The sequence below is a fragment of the Pelodiscus sinensis genome, chromosome 7 (genome assembly GCF_049634645.1).
Source record: "Pelodiscus sinensis isolate JC-2024 chromosome 7, ASM4963464v1, whole genome shotgun sequence".
NCBI lineage: Eukaryota > Metazoa > Chordata > Testudines > Trionychidae > Pelodiscus > Pelodiscus sinensis.
This window is the reverse complement of record NC_134717.1, coordinates 41,596,696-41,613,225: the sequence shown is the minus strand read 5'-3', so window position 1 is coordinate 41,613,225 and position 16,530 is coordinate 41,596,696. Positions and strand designations below refer to the sequence as shown.

General features: G+C 40.8%; 1 protein-coding gene and 1 long non-coding RNA gene across 2 annotated transcripts in view; both read right to left on the bottom strand.

Annotated features, from left to right (window-relative positions):
- Window positions 1–16,530, bottom strand: part of METAP1D (methionyl aminopeptidase type 1D, mitochondrial) — a 70,661-nt gene that overhangs the window by 29,121 nt on the left and 25,010 nt on the right. The window lies entirely within an intron of this gene.
- Window positions 10,261–15,498, bottom strand: LOC112544023 (uncharacterized). Its single transcript, XR_003087325.2, has 2 exons — window positions 11,755–15,498; window positions 10,261–10,792 (listed from the first exon to the last, which is right to left on the bottom strand). It is a non-coding gene; the product is annotated as an uncharacterized LOC112544023 (long non-coding RNA).

The following is a 16,530-nucleotide window of genomic DNA, read 5'->3' as shown; positions in this document are numbered from 1 at the left end:
TGTCTTTGGAAGCTGCTGGATCCCTCAGCATGTCCTCCATGCTTTAATTTGTATTAACAATATAAATATGCACTGTGAGTTATTGCAGTTTACCATATGAAATTATATTTTATGGAAACTACATTTTATTTTCTCTTAACTGATTCGGCCAGAAAGGTTGAATGCAGAAATCAAGTATGATAATGGGAAGGAAGCATTTTAAGTGACTAATTTTGCAACACAATGTGCCCCATATTTATTAGCCTTTTACTCCAGGTCTATTTTAATTGTTATCTGTTCATGCATGCTACACTATATAATGAAATGATCCCATCTCATCCACTGAGTAGTGAGGTTTTTTTATATGTACCTCTATTAATGACCCTTAATTAAGTTGATTTTAGTAATTTAAATGTAATTTTTCTTCTGGTCAACAAGTATTTTTGAGAGCGCGCTTGGGAATGAACTGTCAAATGACTGCTTTTAAAATATTCCTTACTTAATAGTAAATGCTGTATGATCCAATGAGTGTGGCCTACCAACACCAAAACCATACATCTACATTATTCAATAGATTTGAGTGCCAACAACTCTCACATCATCAAACTTTTTAATACTTGCTTAGCCAAGATTTCAAATATAACAATTAAGAAGCAGAAAAATTTCTACAGCATAACCTTCAGTATGGTTTCAGTACACAACTGAAATGTTGGTTTAAAAAGAGAGACACTATAATAAAACATATTTTAGAACCTTTTCTAACTATTATAATGATCAGTAGACTACAGAAGTGCATTAGCAAAAATATTTATGGGATATGAGGATTAACATACAATTGATTTAAAAATTCAGGCAATTAATTCTTGGTGAAGTGAGTCTTGCATAATATCAATAATTAAAAAATTTAAAAAACAACAAATAGTCTTGCAGCACCTTAGAGACTAACAAAAATATAGATGGCATCATGAGCTTTAGCAATTACCAATGTCAAAACCAGGATTTTGCTAGACTATTTTCAAATATCATGTATTCGTCTATCTGAATTAAAAATGGAGTTTGATGATTTGCATAAAATATGCACCTGAGGTTGGAGAGGGGAGTAAAAAATGTGTATATTAAATTTTTTATTTGCTCGATCAGATAATTTTAACCTTGGTACATAATTTTGTTTCCTCCTCCAGTTCTTATTTTTAAAAGGAAATGATGTTTGAAGTGGCTGATTTGATAAGAATTGTGTCTAACACCAAATAGACTTCAACCTGTAGTTATCTGGAGAAAAACTACACAATTTTTTATTGTTCATTACAAAATGCTTAGATACACATTTTCAATGTCCCTATCTAAAATACCCGAGTTGCATTCCTACTCTTTGTTTGGCAGACCTTTCATAGCACAGGAATTGTAATGAAAATATATGCATACAACACTGATTTTGTAATGCCTATATTACAGAGGTGCACATATGCTTCAAAAATAAAAATGTGAAAGATTAAAGGTTCTCTCCAACTCTGTGTAACCTGTACAACAGAAGAGCAGCTCACATTTCACAAGCAATAACCTGTGCATTTGCTGAAGAAAAGAACAACACAGAAGAATGCCTCAGGCAGAAGTTGAAACTGATTGGGCAAAGTAGAAGAACAAGAGCCCTTGAAACTAAACAAAAGCAAATTCATTCTGTTGACAGATGTTGATTACATCAAAGCAATGAAGGACTTTTTTTTCAACAAATATCTCTGCATTATCTGTACATGAGAGATATAATGTATCTCAATCAACATCATCTAACATGTAATAATTTTTAAACTCAGCCAAAGTATATTGTAATGAGGTCTTAACTACAAGCCTCTGTAAACAACAGCGTATTCACATGGTCAAGTCTCCATACCCGTGCTTGTAACGCAATCATCAGTCCCGTACTGCTAGGGGTTAACTGCTCTGGCAGCCAAATAAAATACAGAGAGCGCCGTATAATTATGGAGACAGTCAAAGGGCAGGCTCTATTTTGAAATCTATTTGCACAGACAAGCTCTTCCAATTTGGCTTACAGGAAACTAGCTGGTAAAGGGAGTCTCCTTTTCTCCAGATGCTTTCCACACTTTTTTCTCACATCAGGAAATCAAGGATATGGACACCATACATGACTGTTTCCTGGATTACAGGCCTATGTGTCATTACAGGAAGAAGACCAAATCCATATAACAAGCTTGTGAGAAATATTTTCCTCTAACTGACAATATTAGGAAAAAGCAAAGCATAAAAAGACTACTGAAAATGTTAATTTAGCAGCAGCAGTTCCACACAAGATTTACCCACAGCTGAGAACAAGGTGCTGGGAAGGAGAAAATAAAATGCATGATGGGAATGTCCATGTTTTAAATCACATGCCTGGAGCAACATAACATTAATCAGCACAGATATGCCTTTGGTTACAATTAACAAAACAGGAGTACAAATGTCTACAATTATGTGCCTCTAACTGTGGAAAATGTAGGCAAAATCCTAAGGTTCTTAAGTACATAATGCTGGAAACAGAATTTATTTTATTATTGAAATAAAAAAGAAATTTGGCAGAAATTGGGTATTAATTACTTTAACTAGCATTCTTCCTGGCCTTCTTACTCAGAGATCCAATGAAGTTGTCATGTTTCTATTAAAATTAATAGCAAAACTCCCACTGACTCCAATGGTGCAGGAGCAAGCTCCAATCTAGGCAATACCAGGACTCCTCAAAAACATGAATCAAATTGGATGTTGTCTTTAGGGCCTAATACTACTGCCAACAAATTTAAAGTTTTGCCAGTGACTTTACTGGGAGCAAAAATGGGCCTCTTGTGACATTATTTGATTTTTTAAAATAATTATATTAAAATCCACTTGACATTTTCACAAATACTAACACTGCTTATTATTTCTTTATATCTCATTCATATGTATATTAAAATAGTTCAAAACTATTGTTTTTAGATAATCCAGTTCTTGTAATTCTTCACTGAGTCCACACCTAAATCCAAAAGAATAGATAGATATAAGTAGGTAAGCTGAGAAAACCATGAAGAATCAGAACCTCTTCCATGTACAGGAAGAATGCCAGCCTGAGGGTACTCCAGCCCAATAATAACAACATTCAAGTACTAGCGCCCAGGTCATGACAAGCCATGACCCTTCCCCACAGCTCTTTCAGTGAGTTGGCTCTGTGCCACACTTTATCAATAGCAATTAATAGTGTGTAACAAGTAAAGAGAAAGAGAAAAACTTCCAATTTTACTTTTGAAAAACCAATAGCCATGTCAAAAAATCACTCAGCTCTTAAGTTGATAATAATTCCCTGAACAGTTGTGTGTGCATGCACAAAAAGTCACACCAAAAAGCCAGTAAGATAAGTTATGTTATATTAAGAAAATTCTGCTATAGTTGGAGCATATTTCCATTGCATATTATGGTTTTGTATTTCCTAAACCCATAACTGAGTATAACTGTGACTGGGTAGTACAGCCATGGCTCATTCATTCATTCATTCATTCATTCATTCTCCAAAGGAATTTCATTGTTCATTAAAGTGTGACTAGATTCCATATGCTTCTATTATTAAAAGCAGGATTCTTAACATTTCTGCAATGCAGACGGGCAGCTTCTTTGACAAAGAAATATTTTCTCTTTCCTGTTGGGATAACTTGGTTTATTAAAGACTGTAGTGAAGTTCTTAGAAAACAACAGAAGTAATATTACATCCAAATTTTTCTGTCTCCAATATATCAACATAAACAGAAAACAAAAGGCAAGTGTTGTTTACAGTAGTAACAGCAACAAAATGAAACAAGACAGATTCAAAAGCCTGGATAGAGCAATATTAAGAGTTTCACACACAGTTAATTCCAAGGAAATATAGGCCCCAAATCAGCACATGACATCTGGCAAATTTCAACTTTTCTAACTAGCGAGACAACCATTACAATTAACTTACTACATTCCTGTTAAGGTGAAGAGAATAAATAAATTCATTTTAAAATGTACAAATTAGAACCAGAAACATACTTGCTCAGACTTGCACACCTTAAGCCTATTTAAGTATTTTATAAATAAATACTTTAGTGCAGCTTGAAAGAATAATTGATATATTAGCTTCTTTGATTTTCTCATTATTTGGATTACGTATTTAAGTTTAAATAAAACATACTAAAAACCAGTAGTTGGTTCTGATTAAAATAATAAAATATTCAAGCAAGCACTCCCCTCACCCAATATGCACATAACCACAGCTGTAACGTTTATTGAATTTAACTGTTATAAAATAATTTCAGATAGCGTATGGAATACAACTATTTTTCAAATTATGTTATTGTCCTATATGCACTGCATCAGTATTCTGATACACTGTTAAATGTTATGGTGATAAAAAATACATACTTCTGTAAAATTCTTGTTTCACCTGGAACTGCACAAATCTATATCTGTATCCTTACAGAAATGCTTTGCACATAATTTCTTTCATTGTACAAAAGCATGAGAAAGATTGATAGAATAAGAGCATAACTTTGCATTGAAATGTTGTGATTATCATGATCATTATATGAATATTCTCTATGTAATCTCTCTCAGCTGCAGCAGTGAAAGTTGGTAATATTTCCCCCAAATAAAAGAGACCACCTACTACAGTAATTTGTCATCCTACTAATATCGTTCCACATTTCTGCAGATGAATCTCTGAGGAGTTAAAACAAAAGGATTTTTGAATTACAAGCGAGTGTGTTATCTCAACAATGAAAAGTATAAATTACGTTAGCTATTTCTTCTGATAGAAATCTTTCAATAAAATACTTATAACTTTACTCATTTGGAAATAATGACATTTAACTGTGTTTCCTGTTCTTTGTCAAGTTTTCTTAATTATCTGTATTATCTCATTTTATAAACAGTGGCTGCAAGCATCTAAAAACATGATTTAGATATTATAGGAGTTCATCTTCCATTGAGAGACTTTACAAATAAATTACATGCATTTATTCCTCAGCACATCTGTGATGGACAGGGTCCTACCAAATTCACAGCCCATTTTGGTCAATTTCATGGTCATAAGATATTAACAATTGTAAATTTCATGATTTCATATATTTAAAACTGAAATTCATGGTGTTGTAACTGCAGGGTCCTCACCCAAAAAGGAGTTGTGTATGTGGGAGGAGGGGTTGCAAGGTTTTTGTAGCAGGGTTGTGGTACTACTACTCTTACTTCTGTACTGCTGCTAGTGGCAGAGCTGTCTTAAGAGTTAGGTGGCAGGAAAACAGCAGCTGATGGCCAGGAGCCCAGCTTTGAAGGCAGTGCTGCCACCAGCAAAACAGCAGAAGAACAGGTTGCATGGTATGGTATTGTCACTCTTACCTCTGTGCTGCTTCTGGCAGCGTGCTGCCTTCAGACTCCCCGTTAGAGAAACTCTGGTTCCCCCCACCCCTCCAAGAAATCTGTATAGCATAGGGTAAAGTACACAAAAGACCAGATTTCTCGGCTTGTGATGCTTTTTTCCTGGCCATGAATTTGGTATGACCCTAATGATGGAAAACAGACTTTTAGGATGTTTGTCATTCTTCTACTAAATCTAATACTAATTTCACCAGTTTTTAAACTATGAATCAGATTCTTCACTTCTTACTCAGGCAAAACTTACTCTAAAGTCAGTGAGAGTTTTGCATGAGTAAATATTGCAACATTAGGTCATTATACTGTTCAGCCTATTCTTCCAAATGTATGAGCAAATGTAACCTTTTGCAGATATTTTTATTAAGTTATGTTGGTGAGTGTTAGGAGGAAAGCTCTTATTTTGTTACAGGAAGATGCACTGTATAACAAAGATGTCCCAATCCAGAGCTCACTATAGCTAATACTTCGTAGCTTTATCACAGTATTTATTTTTATGCCAAGTAGTGATTAAAATGCACGAATATACCACTGCATAACTAGGACATTTATTCATAAATATGACATTTGATTCACTGACTGAAGGACAGGATTACAGATCCTGTTTAGAAGATTGGAATAAATATTTTGTGTGTTGTTGCTTTTAAATAGAAGAGTTCACCATGCCTTCTTGCTTAAAATATACAAAAATCTCCTTAGCATAAAAGTGCCTATTTATCAAACAAACAGTGATAGAGGAAGAAGTTGTTTATATTTTCAGCACAACCAGCATACATCATTTATGAAAAAAAAACCCAAAACAAGCACTCCATGAGAAATCTCAATCACTGTCAATCAGACATGCTAAATATACATAAACCAAAGCATGAAGTGTGAACTGTATTAGATTCAAACTGAACATAGAATTACTAATACAACAAACAAAACCACAAATAATTATAAGTGATTCATGACCTATTTGAACATCTCAGAAACCTGTTGAAAAGGTGGTAACCATAAAAGCCTGACAGCCTAAATTAAATATTTTAAAATGCTGGAGATGGTGTCCCTCCCTAATGACATTAATATTTTGCCAAAAGCCATAACTGTTACTTTTGTTTCCTAACTAATGTTCAAAGTGACTTTCCAACTCAATTACTAATAATTTGCCATTTAAATAAATAACTTCATTTTATTCAAGAAACAATTTAGTATCACTGTACTATAAAGTACATCAATATATTTTAGCCCAACAAATTAATATTTCTAAACTTCCTTCTTTAATGTTTGAAAGTGAATAATAAAATGATACAAAACAAATACTCTAATTTTAGTGCTTTATTACAAAAGATGTTTTGACATAGACTTTTTTAAGCTGCACTCACAAAAAAAGACTAAGCAAATTAACTGTTATAGCTGAAATGCTAATAGCCTTTTCAATTTATAGTTCTCGCTGACAATTACAATTTGCATGACTTAATATTTAATACTATGATTAGTACTAATGTCCCATATTTTACTTCATAATCTGAGCAAAATATTATTTTGTAGTTCACTGGTTCCTAGACTTAAGATGTAATGTTCAGTGTGTATTTCATTATGCAGATGAGCAATGCATGTTGTCTGACATGATTTAAATGGGTCAACAGTATTTTCCTATTCACATTAATCATTCAGACAGCTACTAGAAAAGTGCTTTGAAAACTAAACTAGAAAATCTGTTTTGCCACTGATACCTACCACTAGTTGATTTACCAATGATACAGATGTGTTGTGTGAGACCAAGGCTGCAGAACTCAGACTGAGGTCTGACACTGCTGTTCTTGCTCAAGAAAAACTGCCATTGAAGTTAATGGGACAAATTCGCTCTTGGCATAAGTGCATGCAACTCTGCGGAGTTCAAAGGAGTTGTGCCCATTTATGTCAGAAGTGAATTTGGCACAAAGGATGTTTTACGTGAATACAGATTGTAGAATAACTCCCATTGAAGTAAATGGAAGCAGGATCAGGCCATTTATTAGCAATTGTTCCCAGAGCACACAAAGACCACAGGCTCTACTCTCTACGTAACCATCATCTAAGGCCAATTTTGATATATGGCAAATTGCAAGGAAAATTGTAATTTATAAATAACGTAGTATTGCTGTGCAAAGGGAAGATTTTTCACTAAGTGCTAAGGGAAGTGCCTAAGTACAAAACAAGGTTGAAATTGATGGGGGAAAAGGATGAGGTACAAAACACTAGTTTCAGCTGTTCAGTGACTGAAGAATTTACAGCATTAAAAAAAAAAAAAAAAAAAAAGAGACAAGCCAGTTTCCCTGGCACAGTGTTACATGAAGTGCACACAGAGCCAGAGACAATGTATTTAGTCTCATCTCTGTGTAACAACATTGTCTGAGATTCCTGCTGTTAAAAGGCAATGATCCTGCTGTTGTAAAATGGGTTTCACTGACACTTTGTTGTAGTTGGCTCTTTATTCCACCTGAATAATATTATAAAGGAAAGGCTAAACCAAGATCTAGTGTGTGGGCTGAGCAGGCCTTGTTGTGGAATCCTAGAAGCAACCACACACATAGGAGGCTTAGGCTGAGTTATATTTTTTTCAAATTCCTTTGGTGAATAAAGGCAAACCCTAGGATGAAGATAGATTCTGAATTATTGTAACTTTGTAGGGAGTGTGTTTTGAGCAGCCTGGGGGAAACCACCTATTCACATGATGGTTATAATTTATGCAAGAGTTCATCTGGTTTTACACATTTTCATCAATATTACACACAAGGAAGTTTTATTCTTGGGGGTTTTAGGGTGAGACTTACGATGGTTTTCGTTTTCTAGTCAGTGTTTTTAGTGCATATTTTACAGCTATCAATCTAATGCTGCATGAGTCTAACTAGTGGATCACTTCTTTCTAAAGGCAATCAAAGCACAGGTGCCCAGGCTGATTTTTTTGGCTCTATTAGCAATCTTTGGTGTTGAGTCTTCTGCGGACACCAGCTGAGATACATCAAAGTGTTTTGGTTCTGTTCATCTGCTCAAAGGACTCTCTCCTGTAGAGGTCTGTGTTGTGACCTTATACAGTTCACGCATATATAAGGCAACTGGAGGAGCCTGTTAAAGCTGATGATGCAAATCCATCAACATGCAGGTCAGATAAAGATTTACCGTTTTTCCCCAGAAAATGGGGGAGGAGGGATACAATTTCTTAGCTTTTCCCAGTGCCTAATACAGCGGGGCTTGAATGAGGGAAGGTCAGTGCTCATTTACACTACAAACTTAAGTGGACTTTGGTTAAATAGACATTCAGCCACTGCAGTAATTCATTTAATTGCATTTGTTCACACCACACTTCTTGTGTCGGTTGAATGCATCCTCATTAGCAGCGGTTACATTGATGCAGAAAGCCAGCGTTTAATTTTTGCCTGGGCTTGCAGCCTGAGCCCAGGCACCTGTGGGCTTGCTGCATCAGTTATGAGTGTAAAAATATTGCTTGAGCCCCAGCAATTACAAATTAACTTTTTTATTACAAATTAAGCACTGCAGAGAACAATGCACTGTGGGATAGCTACTCATCACTAGAGTGGAAAGGGCCTATAATGCCTCATGAGACCAAAACATTCTTACAGGGGGAACTGGGAACATGGCTTCAATATCACATGATGCAATTTTCTCCCAAACAGCCCTGATCTCAACTAGGGATATAATAGTGTAGTCTGGCTTGCGATGGGTCCAGGACCTATTCCTGCTGCAGCTCTGTATTTAAAGTGTATTAGGAGTCGGGCAGGCAGACAGCCTGGCTCAGTCCTGACTCACACCCAGTCCGGGAGCTCAGACTTCCCCTGGATAGGGGCTGCTGCCACCCTGGTTTTTAAACTGGCTCCCTTTGTGGACCAGCTCCTGCCTGGCACACCACACTGCTGCCTCTGATACAGGCAGTAGCACAGAGTGGCACGGAGCTTCTCGGGAGTGGGGCCGGAGTACACTGACTGCTTGTCCCACCCTTGAGGACTATAGAGTAGTCGAGTAACCAATAGAATTCATGAGGTTAATCGACTATTCAATTAATTTATATTTAACATCCTTAATCTCAACTGTAACCTATAATATTTTGCTTTTTTTCCTAAATGATGGCATAGCCACACACACTATCTCCTGAGAAGCATGGACCCCACTCAGCTGTGGATTATTGTTATGAACATTACAACCTCCATATGCATTATCCTGAATTATTTCCAGAGCTGGGAGAGAACAATGCAATGTCCTTCAAGCAGCCCTTCTGGAAGCCCTACTTCCCTTTCTGGAATATAAAATAACCACTGATGATGTTGAAATGTCAAAAGTGATTCTGAAAGACCCAGTCTACGCTTGCTCTCATGACTCATGAAGCCAGGCACCTGAACAACAGCAAGGAACAGTTCAACAACAGGCTGAGCAAATGCAGAGTGGTAGTTGAACACACCTTTGGCCATGTAAAGTCACTAGTGCAGTTTGCTTATTAGGTTAGACGTCAGGGAAAGCAATATCCCCATGGTTATAGCTGCTTGCTGTGTGCTCCATAGTATCTGTGAGGCAATGGGTGAGAAGTTTCCTCAGTGATTCAGCATGAAGGTGGACAGACTGTGTACTAATTTTGAGAAGCCAGATATAAGGACTATAAGAAAAGCTTAGCATGGAGCACTCTCAGGGAGGCTTTAAAAAGCCAATTTAGTAATGACTACAGTACTGTATGCTGCTTCTTGAGTTTTGTTATCCCATACAATTAACCTTGTGGTGCCCGTCTACTGTCTCCGTTTCCCTTTACCTTCTGGTGTCTCCTTGTGGAAAGTAATAAAGATTATTTCATTCTCAGGACAGGGATTTTTTTTGGATAAACTGAAAGACAGAAGAGTCACGGGATCAGAAAGAATAATTTAATCTTGTACAGAGTTGAATAAAATTGTAAAGGGAAAAATTCATTAATGTTGTCTTTAAAGGAACCATGGCTGCGCCTGTCAAACATCATCATACACGGTGCAGCTTTTACTCTTAAGACCCTCCCCCCATGTTGAGAGGAAAGGATATAGTCTTTTCCATCCTTGCCTCCTGGAACATTTGAGAGAGGGGAGGGGACCCACGATGCTGGAATTAGGTTCTGCAGAGAGAGTTTAGCTTCAAGGTATTTTTTCTGTCAACCAGGAGCTTCAACATGTCTGTTTCTTCAGCATCTCCTGCTAAAAAAGTATGAAAAGTATGCCAAACCCATACTTTTGGGCTGGTCTCCTGCTTGTCATATCCCATTTTTCAGAGACAGAAATCTTCCACGCTCTCTGCTCTATGTCTGCTGTCCCAAAAGCATTCATAATCTTATTAAACATGTCATCACACATTCTCTTTCATCTTCTTCTAATCTGGGACAACTTCTCTGCCAATGTGGAGGCCACATCTTCAGCTGTAAGACATGGAAAGCACAATGCATTCATTGTCAGTGCAGACCAGGTTCTAGTGCAGAGCTGACATATATCAAAGTCACATTTTCAATTACACAAGATATTCACTGAACCAGCTTGTCATACCAGTCATGGTGCGTCTAGCCCATGGACATGAGACCTCCTGCAGCACTGGGTAGACAACCCATGGCAGGGGCTAATGCCACCTATCCTTTGTAACATGGATATTGTGTGGTGATCGGAGACCATTGCTGACCCTCCCAAACTGCAAGCCTTAGCAGAGGTGGCACCAGGATGGGCTTGCCTGGCAAGAGTGCACATGAAAATTTCCATTTCTTTTAAATCCCCAGCGCCATGGCTGCTAGCCAGGGCCTGAGGCTTGCAGCTCTACACTTGACACTAACCCCTGCCACCCAAACCATCAGCATGTCTGGGAAACCATGAAGGAGCGGAAAAGCACCATGAGGGTGGGATCACATGCACTGTGGTTTAGTCTGAGCAATTGAAATGGAAACTGCCACCATCTCCTTCAGAGTGTATCTGATAACACTCTCCTGATGGTAACAGAGGTGGCAAGGGAACAGACACTGCAAACGTCCATGTACAGACCAGATCTTTATACTGCTATGCTGTGTACTGCAATGACACCAGTAGAATTAATACTGGAGTGCTATGGGAAAGTGTCCTACTATGGCAGAAGAAATAAGAACCCTTCTGCAATGGAATGCAGAGTACTGCTGGAAAACTTTCCTGGAGATTTCTGTGGAGGATTCCCAGGCTATCCCTCTTCACATAAACAATCCTTCCCATGGGTTATCCTCTGCCTGCCTGGTCTGGTGACTGGGAAGCAGACAGTCTACCTTACGCCTCCTTTTTTTTCCTCCACAAAAAATAAATAAAATAAAAATAAACACAGAATATATGAACATGTGACCCCAAATATGAACTGGAATTGCACACTCACCAAAGGTCCCTTTCCTAGCCTCATGCTCAGCCATGATACTGTTCTGCGAGTAGCTGGACTGCTCCTAAGTTTCAAACAGCTCCTGACTGCCTGCTTGCCTGTTTCACATTCTTCTCTTCTTCACCCCTCATCTCAGACCTCCTCCTCAGTGTTACCCGCAAAGGACCAAGCCCCTGTCACAGAGGTAACCATGCTGCTTTTGGGGATCAAGTCAGGGTCACCACTGAGAATCACATGTAGCTTATTGTAGAAGTGGCATATCTGCAGTGCAGAACAAGAATGATTGTTTGCCTCTCTTGTCTTGTGGTATACCTGCCAGAGGGCTTTGCTTTTCACATGGCATTGCTACATATCCCTAGGGTAGCCCTTGTCCTGCATAATCTTTCTGTAGATTTCTGTAGCTGGACTGGACCTGTACACGCATTGACTCTTCTCCTCACAGACCACTAAGATCCACCACCTCCTGGGTGCTCCAGGCTTGTGTGCATTTGGAACTTAGAATCACCATGATCAGCTGGGCTGGTGACTCTCTACATTGATCAAACAGGAAATGGGAATTCAAAAGTTCCCAGAGCTTTAACAGAGGAGGGACTGTTTCCTGCATACCTGGCTGCTGTGCACTAGAGTTGAAATCATTCACCAGAGTGGTCACAACAGGGCACTGTGGGACACCTCCTGGAGACCAGTAACTGATGTAAGCAACACATCATCTATGCTGCATCCTCACTGACCTAGCAGCACTGATTTAATCAATACACTTCTTGCGGAGGTGATGTAATTAAGCCAACATGGCAGGCAAATTACATCAGCAGAATGGATCGTGAAGGCTCTGATTATTGCTAAGTGTGGCTCAGGTTGCTGAATGCTGCTTATGTTAAGAACGAAACATCTCTTCCTCAGAAGCTTCACTGATGTTCTATTCACATCTTATAATACAAGGTTCTTGGCTTGTATGGTTTCGACCATGGCTACTGGTTAACTACTGTAGCAGTACTTTCATTAATTATCTTTAGTTTTCTAGTGTATTGAACTGCATGTGGTGGTTTATTACCTATCTTCTCCTCAGATTGTACCACCCTAACGATGCCAAACATTATTCTACATCAGCTATAGTTAGTTCTCTAGTAACTTTCGCTTCAAAGCAGCATTGTGGACCCAGCAATGTTCCCTCTAATCTTTTCCATTCATGTGTAGATTTTTTCCATCCATGTGTGGAACACATTTTCACATTGACCCAGGCATGTGTGAATGTGCACCACCAATAGAAACACAAAACCTAGCATGTGTGCTCCGCTCATCAGCTGGGCAGCCTTTCAGTTTCTCCTGAGCAGCCTCATAGGCTCACAGCTTAGAGAGAACACTGAACCACAGTGCAGGTATCTTGCCCTTGCCTGCCCACAATCCCCAAAAGTGTACCATAAGCAGCATTCTCTGGAAGCCAAGCACTTGGGCTACCACCCAGGAGACATTCAAATGCCACCTGCTGTTAGCAGAGCGCCCACAACATCCACAGCCAACATGATGTGTTTCTGTTGGTGGTGCTTATCTGCACATAAAAAATTATTTCACAAATAGATGGAAAAAATTTACCATAAGTATTCCATTTTACTATGATAAACAATTCAAATGGGTGGAACTTGGTAAGTATGGAATATATTCCTGCTCAAATTAATGAAGCATTACTACAGGTTGCACCCCCCTAAACCAAGACTCTCTGGTCTGGCAACATCTGTGGTCCAGTAAGACCACAGATGTTCCTGGTCCAGAGAGCTCCAGTGGCTGGGAGCTGTGCAGCAGGAGGGCAGCAGCTGGGAGCCCTGAGAGCCCAGTGGAGCTGGCAGCAGCCTGGCAAGGGAGTGGGGGGCCATGGCAGCCCAACAGAGGAGCCACGGCCAGGGCAGCAGCAGCTTGGCTGAGGAGACAGGACACGGCAATGTGACAGCTCAGCAGTCCAGTAAGAGAGTTGGGGCCACAGCATTACAGCAGCCCAGCAGTGGGGCTAGGAACATGTCAAGGGAGATAGGGCAGTGGCATCCTGGCTAGGGTCATGGCAGCCTGGAGCCAGCACAGCCCAGCAACTAGCTAAGTCTGGGCCAGCAACAAGCAACCTGTCTGGGGCCAGCAGCAGGGGTGACCGGCCGGGGCCAGAAGCTGAGCCAGCAGCAGGCTTGTGGCAGCGGATCTCCCCACGTCTAGCAAATTCCCTTGTATGCCAGACTAGGGAGGTCCAATCTGTACAATGAAGAAAAACCAGGTTCCAAAAAGATACACAAGTACAGCATAAAGCCTCCATAAGAACATAAGTATGGCCATACTGGGTCAGACCAAAGGTCCATCTAGCCCAGTAGCCTGTCTGCCGACAGTGGCCAGCACCAGGTGCCCCAGAGGGGGAGGACCGAAGACAATGATCAAGCAATTTGTCTCCTGCCATCCTTCTCTAGCCTCTGACAAACAGAGGCCAGGGGCACCATTCTATCCCCTGGCTAATAGTACTGATCTGATGGTTTATTTCAAAGGTAAATAATATGCCAGAACATTAGCCATCCAAATAGTGGACTTGAGTTTAGTCATGAGTGGCAAAACTTTTGGTGTTCTATCCAGTGTCCAAGCCAACAAACAAACAAAAAGAAGTGCACGTGACCAACTACTGCTCCAGCAGTTAACCTGGCAGGAAGTCCAATCAAAGCTAGTGTCTCTAATATAAACATAAAAATTATAGCTGATGCATAATATTAATTAATTTGCTATGTGTTCTCCCTGGACTTAATAGCAGCAATGCTGGTACTTTTCAGGTGAACAAGATTCAAGCTTTGATGCCATGAGTCAGAGGGCCCTCTGTGGTACCACTGCTCATCTGCGTCTATGGAGAGTGAAAGACATCTGACTAATCAAAAATCATCTTCTTCTAGAAACCAAAGTCACTGTGTGAGACTCAAATTTTTGTATTGTTGAAACCAAGTTATAAACTGCCTATCATTCTCTCTTAAATGAGGCAAGATAAAATAATCCTTCTCTTTGAGATTAATCCTGACCTGAAAATTGTCAACAATGCTGCGGGAAGCATGTGGTAAGAATTTGACTTGAACCAAGCCTGCTGTTTTAGTACTAAGTAGCATTTTATCTTTATTTTTCCATTTCTGACTTTAATGCATTAATACTTGTAATCACTTGAAATAGCTCTTTGTAGTTAAATTTTTGTTGTTTAAATCACCATTAATTCAGTGTTTTGAACTTTGTGGATAACTCCATGTAAGATGGCAAGATATATTTTGTTCCGTGAAAAAGACTTTTGTTATCTGAACAGTTTAGGAGCGGGCTGGACAGTATACACATTTTTGGGAGGAAATCTGTGACTGGGGATAAATTGGGGTGTTGGGGGGCTGCCCCCCCCTTGGGGGTTGCCACCCCAGTCTGGGGTATAGTTTAGACCACTCGGGCCTAGTCCCAAAGTACGCCGCCCCGGTATTATGGGAAATACGGCCTTCCGGCCTAGTCCTTTGTAGGCAGTCTCTGAGGCCTAGTCCTTCAGCCAAGCCCCCACTCGCCGGGGGTCGGGGCAGGAAGGGTAGGGAGGCCCAGGCCCTCCCTCTCCACCGGGCCCCGACCCAGGGCCCTATCAGTGGCGGGCGGCTCCCACCACTGGCTCGGCGGAGGTTCCTCCCCGCAATGCACCGATCCCGCAGGGGCTATTCCAGCTCCCTGCCCTGGGTTGCTTCCTACCCCCTTCCCTCCGGCCCATAGTGGTCCCACCTGTTGGCGCGAGGTGGGTGGTTGTAGCGGCAGGTCCGGCGTCTGGGTCACGGGGGGTCGGCTGACGGCTCCGTCGTTGGGATCGAGCCCGGCTTGGGCCTGGCAGCGGCGGGTCCAGCGGGCCTGGCGACTCCCTCTCTGGCGGTCGGGTCTGCAACTCTGGAGGTTGGGCGCTGGCTCCAGCTCTGACGGTGGTCTGTCCCTTCTGAGCAGGCCTGCAGCCCTTTATACCTTGGCTCCCCTGGGAGCACGCCCAGTAAGGCGGCATGGATGGGGCCCTCTCTGCCCGGTGATTTCCCTGGGCTTGAGTGTGGGACGGGGCCACCCCATCACATGGGGTCACTGTGCATATGGTAACTGTGGAAGTCAGAGTATGGCTGGTGTTTGCTGATGGGAATGCTGGAGTCAAAACTGCAAAATCAGGACTATGGCTATACACAGACACTCCAGGGGTACATCTAGACTACAAGCCTCTTTCAAAAGAGATCGTCTAGACATCCACACAACTTTCGGAAAAGTGAACTCCCAGGCAATCTGGACACTCTTTCGAAAAAGCCCTGTTTGTGTTCAAGAACACCGTTTTTCAAAAGAGCTTTTTTGAAAAAAGGTGTTCTTTCTCATAAAATGAGGTTTACTGTTGTCGAAAAAAACGCCGCGTTCTTTCAATTTAATTTTGAAAGAATGTGATGGCAGTCTAGATGCAGGTGAAGTTTTTTTAAAAAAAGGCCACTTTTTTTGAAAAATCCCTGTAGTCTAGACATAACCCAGGGGTGACCTGGTTGCTGTTTGTGGGGTGCTCAGGTTGGAAGCCACAAAGGCAAAACATTGTAAGGCAGTGGTCCCCAATGTGGTGCCCGCGGGCGCCACGGCGCCCGCAGAATCATCTGAGCCGGCCCTGCCCCCGCCCCTAGCACGCGGTACATGTGCAGTGCCGGCCCTGAGCACGTGGGCGACCCCTGCCCCAGGCACGCGGCACATGTGTGGTGCCAGCCCCGGATGTGCGGCCCATGAACGGCCCTGCCCCCG